General features: G+C 32.9%; 1 protein-coding gene across 4 annotated transcripts in view; it reads right to left on the bottom strand.

Moving 5' to 3' along the window:
- The window catches only part of Nav3 (neuron navigator 3), a 772995-nt gene that overhangs the window by 199856 nt on the left and 557170 nt on the right, over positions 1 to 15969 (bottom strand). The window lies entirely within an intron of this gene.

Genomic DNA, 15969 nt, shown 5'->3' with positions numbered 1-15969 from the left:
ATCTTTTTTGTTTTGTTTTGTTTTTTGTTTTTTGAGGCAGGGTCTCACTATATGTTTTTGAGACTGACTTGGAACTCACTATGTAGCCCAGGCTGGTCTTGAACTTGCAGTGATCTATCTTCCTGCCTCAGCCTCCCAAATGCTGGGATTACAGGCACGCGCCACCATGTCCAGCTCAGAAATCTTATACAGTTCCCAAAACTATACTTCCTTGACCCCCGCTAATATAGCTGAAAGGATGTTTTACTAACCCATTGGTGGCTTCCCAACCAATCAAGTTGACATGTAAGCCCAATCATTACATATACTAATTTATGTATTTTTATAAAAATTATAATTAGATATTAGTGGAAAATGTGTACACTACAAACTTACAAAGAAAAACACAAAAATATTGACAGGAATATGGAAACTGGCACATTAAATAATCTCTGTGAAGGAATAAGCTGAAAGGCTGCTTAGGTAATAGAAAAGAATCTAGAGCCAGATTGCTTTAATTGAACCTCAGCTCAGCTGCTCTCTGACCCTAAATGCTCAACATTAAAATGAGGGTGGCAGCTTTTACCTACACAAAGTTTCTTTATTAAGATTTAGTTCTATATCACTCAAAAGAATATATGGAAGAAATAACCATTGACCTGAAAATGCAGTGGAATTCAAATGCACACTGAACAATCCTTGGAGGCTCTGTAACTGTAAACTCAGGAATCTCATACAATGTAATGCTCTTTCTTTCTTTCTCAATCCCCAAGATGACCTCATCCACCTGTATTTGGTAATCTTCCCAGTACCACAGTCTTTGGAGCTCATCTATCATTTTGATGATACCCTAACTGTACTCAAAAGCACATAACCATGACCAGGAAAAGTATAGTACCTAGGTTTTTAACTGTAGTTTTACGTCTACAAGCTGAAAATTTTACTTTGTGAACATGCTCTTTTGAATGTAAATACAGTTAAGTTTCATTGCCTCTCTAATTTTTCAGAGTATTATTCATTTTCCTTGCATTCTGAAGTAAAAAACATAAACCCTTTTTAGGGCCTAGCTTTATAAAGAATGATCAGAAATTTCCCCAATAGGAATAGGAAACCACCTTTCTTAAAATTAAACACAGGATAGGCCTTCCAGAACTTGTACCTCTCAGCACGGTACATAATCAAAAAAGTGTCTTAAATTCACAATATTTGTTTTATTTTGCAATTTATGATTAGATTAAAATATATTTTGATATTTAGTGTGATACAGAATATTTATAAATATAGCATATTTCAACAAGACTTTTATATTAAATTTATATTCTAAAGTTTGCAAATAACTTGAAAAACAAGAAAAAATGTCTTAGAAAATGAGGAATCTCTCAATAGGAAAACAATTGGCCTTTAGGAAGGTAGTAGAGAGAGCTTTATTGTAAAACAAACAAAATCACTTTCTTTTTGTTAGTGTCTAGCCATATATATTCACGTTCCCCTGAATTTTCAGCTGAGTTCTTTTTTCTCTTATCTTTACAATTCTTTTCCTGAGAAAGCCCTTGTATTTATATTTAGTCAATAAAGCATTGATAAATTAACGTTTCCACATCTGTATCTTTGGCCCTGGCCACACTCTAAGACAAGAATCATAGCGAGACATCATCATCTAAAAGTCCCAGTAAGTCTCAAATCTCTGAAGACCAATGCAGAACTTTTATTTGTACTTCCTTCTGCTTTCTTTTCAATATCCTCCTTTACCATTATTGCACTATAATGCTTTTCTTATTAAACCTTAGTGTCCATTTATTTAACAAAAATAGAAATGTGATCCACCCTATGACCCGGGCAGTCTTTCTAAATTATAAATACTGCAATATCATTTCTTCTTGTATTAAACAATTCCTGAAGTGATTTTCTTCTATGTTCAGGAGGTAAGCCTCAGTTCCTGGCCATAAGTTGATTTCTTTTTACTTCTCTAGTTTTATCTCTTACCAAATTTGTGACAAAGTCAATGCAGAGATACATACATTTGATAACCTGCCACTGAGAGGTGAGGCATTTATCCTATCCACCCCTGTTTGAAATCGGGTGGGCTTATGAGAGGCTCACCTAATAGTCATCAGGTAAAAAGTATGATGTTCTAAGACTACCTTGTTGGAGTGGACGTACAGAGTCTCCCTTCCATTTAAGCTTCTGGACTAGTGGGTGAAGAATGAATCTTAGAAATGGATTGTCCAGAGATGTTCTGCCTTCCAACAGTACAGCCGTAGTCATTCTATCCTTTCTCAGGAGACACTCTGGCATAGTGGAGCGATGACAAGCCTTCCCCTCTGGGCCCTAACCAATTCCTTGGCTTATAAAATCCATGAACAAAACAAAAATGGTTACTGTTTTATTCAATAGATTGCAGTCTTTTTAAGCTTGCAATAGATTCTCAGAACACACCTTTTCTAAAACTTTTTCTATTCAAATAGCTATAGCTTCATAAATGTGAAATGACATTTCCTTTGCTTGTGCCTTTGTATATTCCTTTTCATATGTCTTTAGTCACTTGGCAACTTGTACGCTGTTAGTTTGCTTAACATAACCTGTTGAATTATCTACTTAAATGTCTAGTTTCTGTATAAGACTGTGGTCAATTTGAAAGATAGAAACATCACCTCATGAAACTGTACCTCTAGCATGAGCCTTAGCAGATAGTGAGGCCTATTTTGAATTTATTTGTTAAAAAATCACATTTGAACTTTTGAAAGTTCAAATTTGAAAAATCACAAGTAGAAAAGAGCCCCAGGGTCTCATGTAACATATACAGAATCAAAGCAACAATATAGTCTTTCATTATGCCATGTGGTATGCATTGACTCTGTCCAGCTAGACACTGGTTGATTCATCAAAACAAAAATCCAGCATAAAATAGTAATTTTAAGTGGGTGTACCAAATATAAAAGCAGATGAACAAACTACATTTTCACAGCAAGGTAGAACATAAATGAAATATTTAACATTGTATAGGTCTTCCTACATTAGATTACAGAAAATTGTTTTATAATCATCTTTGTTTTCTTGTCAATAGATTTTCCATTTTGAAGAATATAAACATGTAGGAATGAAAAACCCTATACAGAAGTCCTATCATTCTCTTTAATTCCAAAGAAAGAGACTATCATACTTAATCAATTACATTTATTCTCTGAACAGCACTAACCCCAAGGAAATAAAGGGGAAATACAAAAATAGAAATCTATGACAATGAATTAAGAAATTTCTTGGGTTTGGTTTTATAAGACAGTTTTTATCTTCAAATTCCATTTCTCTACTATAAAATGTTAAAAAGGCAGAGATTCCATTCAAATTTACTGCAAATGTCTTGAGAGAAAAACAGAATAAATTACCAAGACATTTAAACATAATAAAATACGTTTTTTTAAAAAACTTACACCAAGGATTTTTAGACAAACATAGAAAATAGTAAAATATGTTCACTAAATATTTTTCAGATGGAGAGAGATTGAAATATATTTCCTTATACTATAAGCCTTAGATTAGAAGTAAACCAGATATTCTGAATTAAACTTTAAAAAAATCCTTAAACCAGCTCTTCCTTTCCCATAAAGTTTTTTTGAAGGAATCTTAAAAACTGCTTTATAATGATAAGTAACAAAACACAGAAGGTCTTTAGCTACTTCTCCAGATATATTTGTCATAGTTCAAAACTATGACAATATATTTCAAAAAATAGCAAAGATGTTTTGCAAGTGTATGCACTTCAGAATGTGACAAAATACTCTATCCTATGCCTCAATGTTGCTGATAATCACTGAAAACAGTTATTCACTAATACATAATTGTGTTAGAAACTTAACTTTGTTCCACATGTGCTTCTTTTTAGTAGCTGGGTGGCTGAAATATCATCCTAACTGCATTTGAGACAGGTTACAGTGATAACTTATCCCATTAGTGAAATGTGCTATGAAAATACATTGTAACTCCTGTCTTATCTTAAATTTCTGCAGACAGTTTATAAGGCCACCTGCATTGCATTGCCTACTTTTGTGAGGTCTCAAATTATAACTAAAGAGGGAGATGCCTGTATAAAATACTTCAGCATAAAAGTCTTGGGAACTTCCAGAATGTCAAACTTGAAGATAAAAGAGAGTTCAGGAAACTAGGCTCATGTTTCTCTCACAATATCTTCATAAATTAGATTTTCCACAGTGCTATTACTTAAACATAGCTAAAAGCACCACACTGTTCTACGGCTCTTTATCCGTTTACCCTTTTCAATGAACTGAGATCGCCCATTACAAAAAGTTCATTTTAATACTTCTGCCTTCAAAACTTGAACCCTGGAAAAGTGGACAAAGTAATTTTGTTAACCTGAAAATCTAAACTATCAGGCAAAAACCATCCAGATTAGTGAAAACCAGATTTATTGAATACATCAAACATTTTAAAAATTCTACAGTCAGAATGAAATAAGCTAATAAACTTCCCTAGCATGTTTTTGAAAATGACTTCAATTGTCACATTTATAAAACAATTATATAAATGCTTATCTGTAAAAGTATGAAGCTTTATGAGGGTCTGTTTTACGGAGTCCCTTATACTTGAGCAACTCTTACTAAAAGCAAATAGAATCATCAATTGGTTCATAGTATTAACAGGGGTCTGAAGACTATCACGGCAGTTTGATCATGTCTACCGCTCAGTCTTCCAGAGAGAAAAGGATAGAGTTAAAATATGTCAGAAAGGGACTGACTTTAGTCTCCAAAGGCATATGACAGTGGGAGTGTTGAGAAGTCAAAGTATCAGAGGGGGAAATGGAGAGGCAAAAGCCAAAAGTGTACTTCGCAATGAAGACTGGCCCTGGAGCAGTGGATAAAGTCTCATGGGCATAATAATTTCAGTTGCTGAAATGTGTGTCCTTTAGATCCCATAAGGGGTTCTCGCTATCATCCAAGATTAAAATTTGGTTTCAAATCTATGTCTGGAAAATATATCAATGGTCATATTGACATGATTATTATAACTTATGAGATAGTTTCATTTTTCTTTATAAGGCAATAAGTGGGAAATCTGAGGTATAGTCTTTAGTAGAAAACAGACTAATTTATAATATGGTACAAAATTTTAAGCGAAGTAGTCAATCCATACTATCAATACTGAGTGTGCTTTTTACATATAAATTATCTGCAATTGAACCATAATTCTAGTAGTTGGGAGAAAATTTTCATTAAGTGTACAAACAGCACATCAAAACATCCTACAATAAAACTTTAAATAAATGGTGAATTAAAGTGACTTTTCCTTAGTTACAGCTGCAAGATCGCCCTCTCTCTCTTCAGTGATATATACATTTATAATATACAACTGAATTATATATAAAACTGTTATAAAACACTGATACATTATTGGTTTTTTTTAAGACATTTAATTCCAAAAGCACACCTTAACTTAAATTCCCAAACTTACAAGTCAGACTATTACTTGAAAATGTATTTGCATTCTCACAATTCCTTTGGAAAGATAGAGTATAATTGTGCTGGTTTCACTTTAGACTCAGGAAACTGAGATCAGTTAATTGACCTGGTTTCAAGGAAAAAAAAATTAGAACCATTGTCTCTGTGTCTTTTGAGAAGCATACATATGTGTTATTCCCAACTCCCTAATGTGTTGTCAATATGTGCTGATGAAGAACTTACAGGTGTAAGTTCATACAGGGGAAAGGAAAACACAACAGAGACAGGAGCCACTGATGGATAAGAGAGTTTGATAAATTTTAGAGAATCAAATGAAAAGGACAAATACTAATGTAGAGGAAGGGAAGCCTGGCTCTGTGTACATGTAGAGAGGATTCTGTAGAAAAAAGTAAAGCAAAAAAAAAAAAAAAAAAAAAAAACAAAAAAAAAAGATTTTTAAAAAAAAAAAAAAAAAAAAAAAAAAAAAAAAAAAAGCCAGACTAGGAAATTCCAGATGAGATGAAGTGGCTATAAAAAGTAAAAGATTAAACAAATGTCTGTCACTTTCTATCATTACCATCTCATAGCCAGACATTTTTACAGGCAAAACAAACAAAGCAAAGCTAAAGTAAAACCAACTAACAATCTGAACAAACAAGGATCATTTAAAAGCCTAATAAATGTATAGTTTCAGAATGATCCCGTGCTTTGCACAGATGCAGACATCCCTCAGTTTGATTGGACTAAACCCTCCAACACATCCTAAAATGAGCTCTGGCCCATATTCAAAGCCATCTCGTGTTTTCTATTTAAAGTCAAATAAATCCTCTAAACTTTCAGAAAGACCTTGAGAAATAAAAATTGAGGTATGACTTGTTTCTGCATACAACTTCATAACTTGTATGTTTATTATATACATACTTTGATGCTTTTTGGCTGTTGGAATCAACCTATACAAATAACATGAGTTAAAAAGTCAACGAACTAAGAGAGCAGATATAATTCTGTTAATGGTGCAGTTAGAAAGACTTGTATATACTTACTTTTTGGTTTACCTAATAAATAAAAATTGCGTGTTAATCTATATCTAGTTCCTTCCTTTCATTTTATATTAAGCAGGTAACAGTGAAGGTACCACAGGAATTACTTCACTGAAATATGTCTCATCAAAGACTCTAGTACAGAACTGAAGGGTCATTTTTCATCATTCATCCTACTTATTTGCAACATGTGATGTAGTTTAAATCTTCTAAATAATGGTTACAAATACAGTACAAGCTCTGCAGGCAGATTTCTTGGGTTAAACAAACTTTATGCCCTGTAACGGAGCTTTCTATCTGAGGTTCCCTTTCCTGAAAAATAAGATTAGTACCTCTGCTACAGGCAAGCTGTGAGGAGAGCAAGAGGTAACATGGTATGAAAACTATATAGAATGGTGGCTACGATATAGCGATGCTACATATAAATGCTTGCTGTTGATCTCTCCCTCCTCTTGGAAACACTTCCTTAAGACATTTTCCAAAAACTCGTGCTCTGATTTTGCTTTTATTTTACAATCTGCCTCTTTTTCATTTACTCTAGCAGGTCTTGCTAGTTTCCTGACATCTAAATATTGGTTGGCTCCTGACCCACAGTTTCAGTTCTCTTTTCTTCATCTCTATTGAGATTTTGATAAACTTATTGTGTGTAATTTCATAACATACTATACAATTTACGTGCTATGCCTACAGGATTTTTATAAACTCTATATTTCCCTTACATCCAGTCTTGTTATTCCAGTACTTTCTTTAATATTTCCACTTACACTTACTTCACAGACATTTCAAATTTGATATGTTCATAGGTGAATACATTACCTTATCTCCACCAAACTCATCCCTCCACTATTTTTTCCATTTCATTAAACAGAAATATCATTTCCCATGGAGAGCAGTAATAGTATTAATCTTTCTGTTTACCAATTCACTACAAATATATCAGCTTATTCACTGACACTAGTTTTGCTTTCTAAACATCTATTTGGAATTTAACTTCCTCTCTCCACTTTTACCATGACAGTCTAAGCACTTCTCCATAACTGTTTGCTATCAAGTACAACAGCCAAGTGACTAATTTAGATGCCCATATATTTCTTTTCTCATGGCCACAATAGTGTCTCATCTTGCCAACGGCAGAAGCCCAAATCCTAAGCATGTATCTTCGCTTTTTCTCTGAACTGTATCCTATTCTTTGTCTTGTTTCCTTTGATTCAACACAACTGAAATATTTATCTTCTTAAAAAAATAAGGCAGGATGGTAACTCAAGATCTGACTATTTGTCTTATTTCAACTTGAAACACTATCCCCAAGACAACCCAGGAGCAAGATCTCTGATTAACTTTGGTAAATGTCATCATTTATGAAGACTTCTCTTAGGACTTCCTACTTAAATTTGTAAAACTATGGCTTTGATGCATTTTATTTTCCTATCATTTATTTTTCTTTCATTAACTATCAAATTATTGTAACATTTTATTTAACTTTTTATTGTATATCTCACACTACTAGAATGAGAACTTTAAGAGTACAAACATTTTTAAATCTCTTTTATCAACTGTTATATCACCAGTGCTCCTACAAATATGTGGAGTATATTGTGTTTAATCAATATTTCTTAAATAAATTAATAGAAGGGACACGGGGAATTGTGAATCAAAAGATAATGATCAAATGAATATATGAGTGAAAATTAGTGATAGAATTTATGGTATTTGGGAGTCACAGCTGAAGTTAATACCTAAAACAAATAAAAAGGCTACCTGTATATAGTTAGACTGGACATGGAAAAGGCTGAGTATCAGTAGGTTAATTCTATTTTTTATTTTATTAAAAAATGAAATTTCAGTGGCCGGGCATGGTGGCACATGCCTGTAATCCCAGCACCTGGGAGGCTGAGGCAGGAGGATTGCTGTGAGTTCAAGACCAGCCTGGGCTACATAGTGAGTTCCAGGTCAGTCTACTACATAGTGAGACCCTGTCTCAAAAATTTAAATAAATAAAATAAAATAAAATTTCAGGCCAGGGATTTAGCTCAGTGGTTCCACCATCTGCCTCACAGGCTCAAGGTCCTGAATTCAACCCCCAGTACAAAAAAAAAATCATAATTAAATAACAATAATTAATACAGTGTGTATCATTATCCTTAAAGAAGTTACTCAAGACACACAGCAAAAAGTTTCTTACAGAGAAGAAACAGATAATAACACAAAACCTTCTAAACAAACTAAGAAAAATATTTTTGAAACAATGGAATGGGTAAATTGAGGAAATATTTGAACTCTTTCTTACTTCCTCTTTATATGCCTCTCTCTCCCTCTGTATTCTCATGCAAGAGATACCGCAGTATGTACGCTTGTATGTGTATCTGACTTATTTCACCTATCATGAGAATATTATTACTTAGAATTATTTTTATACATTTGATAAGATTTAGAAGTGGAATAGATGGACGTAATAAGAGAATGTGACAAGAATGGGTACAGTGATGTGGATGACTATGTCCCTAGTGTGTCTGTATGTTTTATTGTACATGCGATATTACCTTACAGTGGGAAAAAGGATGATAAAAATACTAAGTGTTTATTATATACTAATAAGTCATTTAATACATAAATCTATTATTTATGTCTCTTCAAAACACTTATGATGAAGTTATTACAATTCTACTATAAAGGGTAAGAACAGGTTAAAATCATTCAGCCAAGGCCACTTTGCTGGTGTTGAAAGGCCACCAAGCCCCACTTGTCTGATTCTTCATAACCAAACTGTATGGATGAGTCCTTATAACAAGAGAAGTACCAGTCATTGTCAAGCTTTGTGAATAATGAAATAAAAGCAAGGAACACAAGTGTCTATTTATACACTTTAGAGTCTTCATATATACGTATGCACACACACATTTTTGATATTATACTTTCTTTTTTGTTTTTCATGTTCCTTCAAAGAAAAGTTTCTGTTCAACTTTCTAAAAATGTAACAACAACAACAACAACAACAACAACAACAACATTGCCTTAGTTTTCTGAAGATTTATAGATTCATGACTGTCCCTCTTCCTTTTTGGGAATTTTGTTTAATGTTCAATTGATTCGCTGACTTTGAAAAGAGCAAACTATAGGCCACAACACAGAATTGAGTCAAGCAACTAATTGAAGCCAGGTTCATGAGGGCTTAAATTACCAGAGCTTTCCTGTCATTCTAAATTAAACTTCCTTATGTACTTCTCAAGATTTATAACCCCAGGCTGAAAAGCTGTAAACTGTCGAGATTTTGGAGTGACTCTCCCAGAAGGAAATAATGTTTCCTGGAAAAGAAACCCTGGAAGGCAAACGAGAGAGCTCCAGAGCATCGTGTGTGGTAAAGGTTAGAGGGACGAAAGGAAAAAGCTGTGAGGAACCAGTCACTCGGAGGACACGATACTGGGAAGTCCTGTAGGAAGAAGTGCATGCTACTCGAAAGAGAAAAGAGAGAGGGCACTTTTTATTTGTGGCTAAAAAAACACACACACAAAAAGAAAAGCAGCAGGGCAAATGATCATCTACAGAGATAAGAATATCCTAAATTCCCCAGATACCTGTGTTTTTCAATTCGGAAAGACCTACCCTGATCACTGCGCTTGTCACTCGCAGCCACCTCTGTGATTTCTTACCTCTATTTTCATACTCAGTTTTTCCTTTTTACATGTTTTAATTCTCTAAACATAAAGTAAATATTTATTCGTGGGCCTTGATAGTTGTTAGCAAGTAAATGAAAAGAAGACACGGTTATTAAATAATCTGTACAAAAATTAAGCTAAAAAGTCACTTTAAGTACATACACTCTCCTTTTTTTTAGCTTTTACCAAAGATAATATTTTCATATAACAGGAAATATAAAAACTAAATTTTTATTTTGTAATTCTGTTTACTAGAATGCCTTACTGCATATTTTCAGGGAAAAAAATTCATCCATTTACTGGGCATCGTTGTTTGGTTTCATGGCATTGAATACAATTTTAGTGAAATTTTACTTTCTCTTTCCTTTCAATTAGAAATATAATTGTCAAAATGCAACATATGAAAAATTATGATTAAAAGAAATGTCCTAAGTGCCTATGACACATTTATGGATGGAAATAAATTTTCTGAATTTAAAAAATTTGATTCAATTTACTTTATTTTTTACAATAAGAAGAATTTTTCCATCTCCCAGTTAATACCAATAAAAGATAGCTATGACTCCAATTCTTATAAAAAGTTTTCTACTTTTCATTAAAACATTTCTCATCTTTCCTTTCTTGGTTAGAGAGAGGGCCTTTAATTTGTTTTTTTCATAATCAAAAGAAAAGCCAGAAAATAAAAGGAACTGGCTTTATTTTTTTTTATTACTATTACATAAGTGAAAATGAGAAACTGTAAACATTTTGTAAGACAGCAAGATATTTAATCTTTATCCTTTCAAAGTTTGTCCAAAGGTCACTGGAATAATTTTAACATTAAGTATAGTCAAATATTTGAGGATTACTTAAATCACAAATCTTTATCACTCCTAACATAACCAAAAATTTCCCTGTGAAGGATTTAAGAAGTTTAGAATCTGAGTTCCATTTTTATTTTAATGCAGATACAGCACTGAGTTAGAGACTTCTATATAAGTATATCATTAAATCAAATAAAATTGATCAGTAATCAAGAAAAATAATTTCCTTCATATATTTTTAATTAAAATCTCATAGAGACATTTGGGGATTAATTTAAAAACAAGGGGCTTTAAAAGTATTTTTGCCTCTCATAGTAGCAAAATAACAGCAATTCTTTATACTAACATTATTAACAAATTTAGTTAGTAACATGGACATCTTAAAGATAAAATTTTCATGCCAGATAATTTATAGTACCAGTATTTTTACTAGTCTGTTGTTAAAACTGAAAGGAAGTCAAAGTATGTTATTTGATTTGACTCCTTTAAGCAAAATGATACAGGAATTTCTAAATGGCTTATTCTGTCAGCGACATTACATAGTCCAATGTATAAGCACTTCACTCATGTCACCTATTTATAATTTTTTGTATCCAAAATGCTAACAATCTCGGCAATTTATAGTTGTACCCCACGGAACAGAAACTGTTGGGAGCAATTCTACATATTCTTGGGGAAAAATCATTTGAGTAGGTCTAGTTCTCCTGTCTACAGAGCGGCTATGGCACGTTGAGACATAACTCCAGTTTGGCCCCCAGTCACAGCTAAGACCTCAATGGTCTGGCGATGCTGTGATACTTCAGGACAAAATTACACCAGTTGAAGGCATCCAGGGAAAAACAAAATCTTCATCTGCGTAGTTCCTCATTGTTCTACGATTTTTGCTGCTGCCACAGCCCTCTGATTGGCCTTTTACATTTGTTACTCTGATGTACTGAACTCCTTGCCCTGAGTTGTCTGTTAACATTTGTTTTCTCCTGATGTACTGAATAAAGGTGTACCAAGCTCAGGGGGGATTTGTCTTTGCTGCCCAGAGGAGCACTGATCAGACCCAAAACTCAACTTCTTCTCAGTCTCATTTTTCCTATCCTTCCTGTGTAAGAAGTTAATTTGCCTTGTGTTGTCATGGCTCGCAGGAGACTAGAACTTACTGGGGAGGTTCTAGTAACGTCCCCTTTCCCTGTTCCATACAAGAAACCACAGAGAATACTAGAAAAGAACTGTGGGGCATAGAGACAGTAACAATGGCAATATTGATTACAATGAATGACAACCTGAAACAAAGGGAATTTCACATATTAAATAGATAAAAGACCTAAGAAATATAAGATATAGTCTCAATTAGGACAGAAACACAGTGTTCCATGTATTTTGGAAACTTCTGATGGTTCTATTGTTCATTAACCATATTGAAATTAACTATGGTTCAATTTTAGGCATACTAAAAAAAAATCTTTACTTATTTTTATAATACTAATTTAATAAATACATACAAATTTAATTTAAATACATTACAAAAGAACTTTTAATCTATCTTGCATTCTTATTTTTAATTGACACATAGTAATTATATAAATTTATGCTGTAAAATGTGACATTTCAATAAATATATGCTTTGTAATGATCAGATCAGGGTAGTTAGCCTGTCTATTACATCAATCATTTCTTTGTGTTGGGGACCCTAGTGGTTAACTTAGTTGTGTCAATTTATTGACTTGATAAATGTGTAGGGGATTAGTTAAACACTTGGGTGTGTCTGGGTCAGTTTTGGAGGCATGACCTTGGGTATTACAGACGGTCTCCGGCCTGTTCATCTCTGTCCCCGTTCCCCTCCTCTACTTCCTGGCCACCATGAATTAAGTAGCTTTGTTAATGCCAGGCCCTTCTGCCACCATATTTCTGACTTGGAACCTCTACTGAAACTGTAAGGCAAATGAACCTTCCCCTGTTTAAATTGTGGGTATCAGGTATTGTTTCTCAGTGACAGGAGAGTAAATAGTACAGGAACATTTAAAATTCTCCCTACCAGCTATGTTGAAACACTCAATTCATTATTGTCAACCACAGTTAGCCTACAGACTAAAAAAATACATTAGAAGTTACCCCTCTATGCAATTGAATGCCTGTACTCACTGATCATTCTTCCTCCATCTCCTCCTCCAGAACAGGTCTGGTCTTCACTAACAACTATTCTGTTCTATACTTCAAGATGAATGTTTAGCTTTTATATATATTAGTAAAAATATTCAGTATTTGTCTGTGCCTTTGTAACTTTAAATGTTATAGTTCTCTTAGTCTAAATTGAAGCAGCAAAAATACAGATTCATTAATGCTTAAAATAATCCATTTTAGTTTAATGATTAAACTAAGCCTCAACTACAAAGCATAAGGCTCTGTGCTAGTCCTTGTGCTATAGCAATAATCAAAATTAAATATATATCATTGCCCTTACAGCACTCACATTCTAGAATGGCACAGTGGAAGTAATGAACATTGAATGTGAAGAGGAAATTAGATGGTAATTAGATTTATGGAAAAAGAAATGGCATTACAAAGTCCCATGGGAAACAGGGGTAGGTAGACTGTCATCGTATCAAAGATGTGGTCCAAGTTAATGTCATTGAGAAGACAACATTTGACCGACTGACCTGAAGGATCTAAGTCTTAGACCTAAATGGCTCTTATCATTACGGAGTTCTGAAAAATGGTTTGAAATATTGATTGATACAGGTAAGTATAAGCGCATATACACTCTAATTCAGGGACTATTCAATACACACTAATTCAATATACCAAATCTATATGAATGAAAATAAGTATATTCTTCAAAATTTATCACAATTCTGTAAAAAATGCCTTTAAATTCCTATATTTTAGAGTCATGAGTACTATAATTAGCAAAGTGGGTATTCTACAAATATTTATTAAAATAGACATCAATTTTTGTGCTCACTTCAGCAGCACATATACTAGATATCAATTTAAAAAGATCCAATTTATCAGAGGAAAAATTATGTAAGAGTCCATCTACTTCAGGCTTAAAGGACACTGATGGAAGTATAGTTTTCAGAAAAATGTTGCAAAAACATAAGAGACTCCTTTCCCCAAAATTGTACAAAGGTATGGATATTGTATATGGCTTGGTGTTTAAAAGTTCCTTGCAGTTTCTTACCGGACATGTATATCCAAGAAAAAGAATAGGAAAGAAACATTTCTCTAAAGAGTTCATAATTACCATGAAATTTTAGATGGGAAATTCCAGACAAGAAATTCTACATAGCAGATATAGAAATTAAATGAGGTAAAGTAATGACAAATGATACTCCATATAATTTCCAGAGACAACATGTTTTGTAAAAATTGACTTTTCTTAAAATTTTTTTGAGTAACTATTTTTACCTCCTCTGCAATCAAATTGCTTAAATCAAATGCTGGGAAATACTATTTCTGGCACTTTTCAAATCTAGGATTTTTTTTCTATCAATCATCTTTACTTAAAAATTATAATTAAAAACTGATGTTTTCTATTTTAATATTGTTTATTTTTAAGGAAAGCCAAGGGATTATAAAGATTGTTTTTCACCTTTATTCTGATATAAATTCACTGAACATCACAGAAAGCTGAGTTTCAAAAAGAGTATCTGGATTTTGAATAATAGCAACTATCCCTTATCATTCAATGGACTTCATATTATACGTGACTTTTTTAGTAAAATTATGACTTTTTTCAAATAGAGTTAAACAATACCTGATAAATACACTCTTCCAATAGGGATAGAATTTACACGGTTATATAGAGAAATATATATTATTTAATATAAAGTAAAAATATAAAAATCTACTTTAATATAAAGTAAAAAACAAGGTTTTTAATATACACACACACACACACATACATATGATTGACAGATTGAAGAAAAGGTGATTTCTGAACTGTTGTAAAATTGCAGTAAGTAGGAGGTAGCTTGTTAATGTGCTTTCAATTTTTAATTTCATTTTCTGAGTCAATCTTGATTACCAAAAATTGAAATCCTCATGATAAACATAGTATTGCTAGATTTTAAGTTTAAAAGGAATGATACCTATTTGTGCAATAGACCTAATTAACCAATACCACAGTCATTATTCCAGGAATCATCTAGAAGTTTTCATGAAACTTGTTAAGCTTCATTCTTTGATCATTTTTGATGTGTCAATAGGCTAGGTTACAGCTCCAGTCATCCCATCAAATGTTTATGTAGATGTTGCTGTGGATATATTCTGGGGATGTAATTAAAGTCCACATTTAGTTGATTTTTAATTAAATACAATTGCATGAGTTGGATTCAACCAGTTGAAAGCTTATACAAATGGACTAAGACTTCATCAAAAGAAGGAAGTTCTTGTGTTTAGCAATTTCAGCTCATGATGGGAGAGTTTTAATCTGCCCTTGCTGCTAGGTTGTCCATCAGATTTCAGACATGCCCAGACAGCCTTCTCAATTATATGACACACTTCTTCGTGATAAATCTCCTAGTATTTACAGCAACTCTGTTGGTTCTGCTTCTCTGGCTCAGTAAAAAATTAGATCCAAATCCAAATTGTAAAACTATAGTAGTGGAAGAGAAAAGTAGAGACTCAAGCTAGACAAACACTTATGCATGTGCATGTTAATATGCAAACAAATATAATCCTAAATACAGAAGTAGATTCCCAAACACTCGTATTCCTCTGTATAGCAAATCTGAGATTCTAGACAGATTTTTAACAAGAGACCAGGACTCTATAGCACTTTCTAAATACCAAAGTAATTCATAGAAGGAGGCATGCCACAATATTTATATCAAAGACATTACACACATTTTGACAAAGAACAATTATTTTAAAAATCTAAAATTTCTGCTGCAAGATGATTGTTTTGCCTATCCCTCCTAAAGAAAAGTGTTTTTAACTTCTCTACCAGTAGTTCAATATCTCCACCATAGTGATAAACTATGTAAGTACATTTTCCAAGCTTGTAAACTATACTATATATATATATATATATATATTTTTTTTAATGGAA

This window comes from Fukomys damarensis, unplaced genomic scaffold (genome assembly GCF_012274545.1).
Source record: "Fukomys damarensis isolate Sample0158 unplaced genomic scaffold, DMR_v1.0_HiC HiC_scaffold_15, whole genome shotgun sequence".
Lineage (NCBI taxonomy): Eukaryota > Metazoa > Chordata > Mammalia > Rodentia > Bathyergidae > Fukomys > Fukomys damarensis.
The sequence above is the reverse complement of the archived record's forward strand: the minus strand, read 5'-3'. Positions and strand labels throughout refer to the sequence as shown.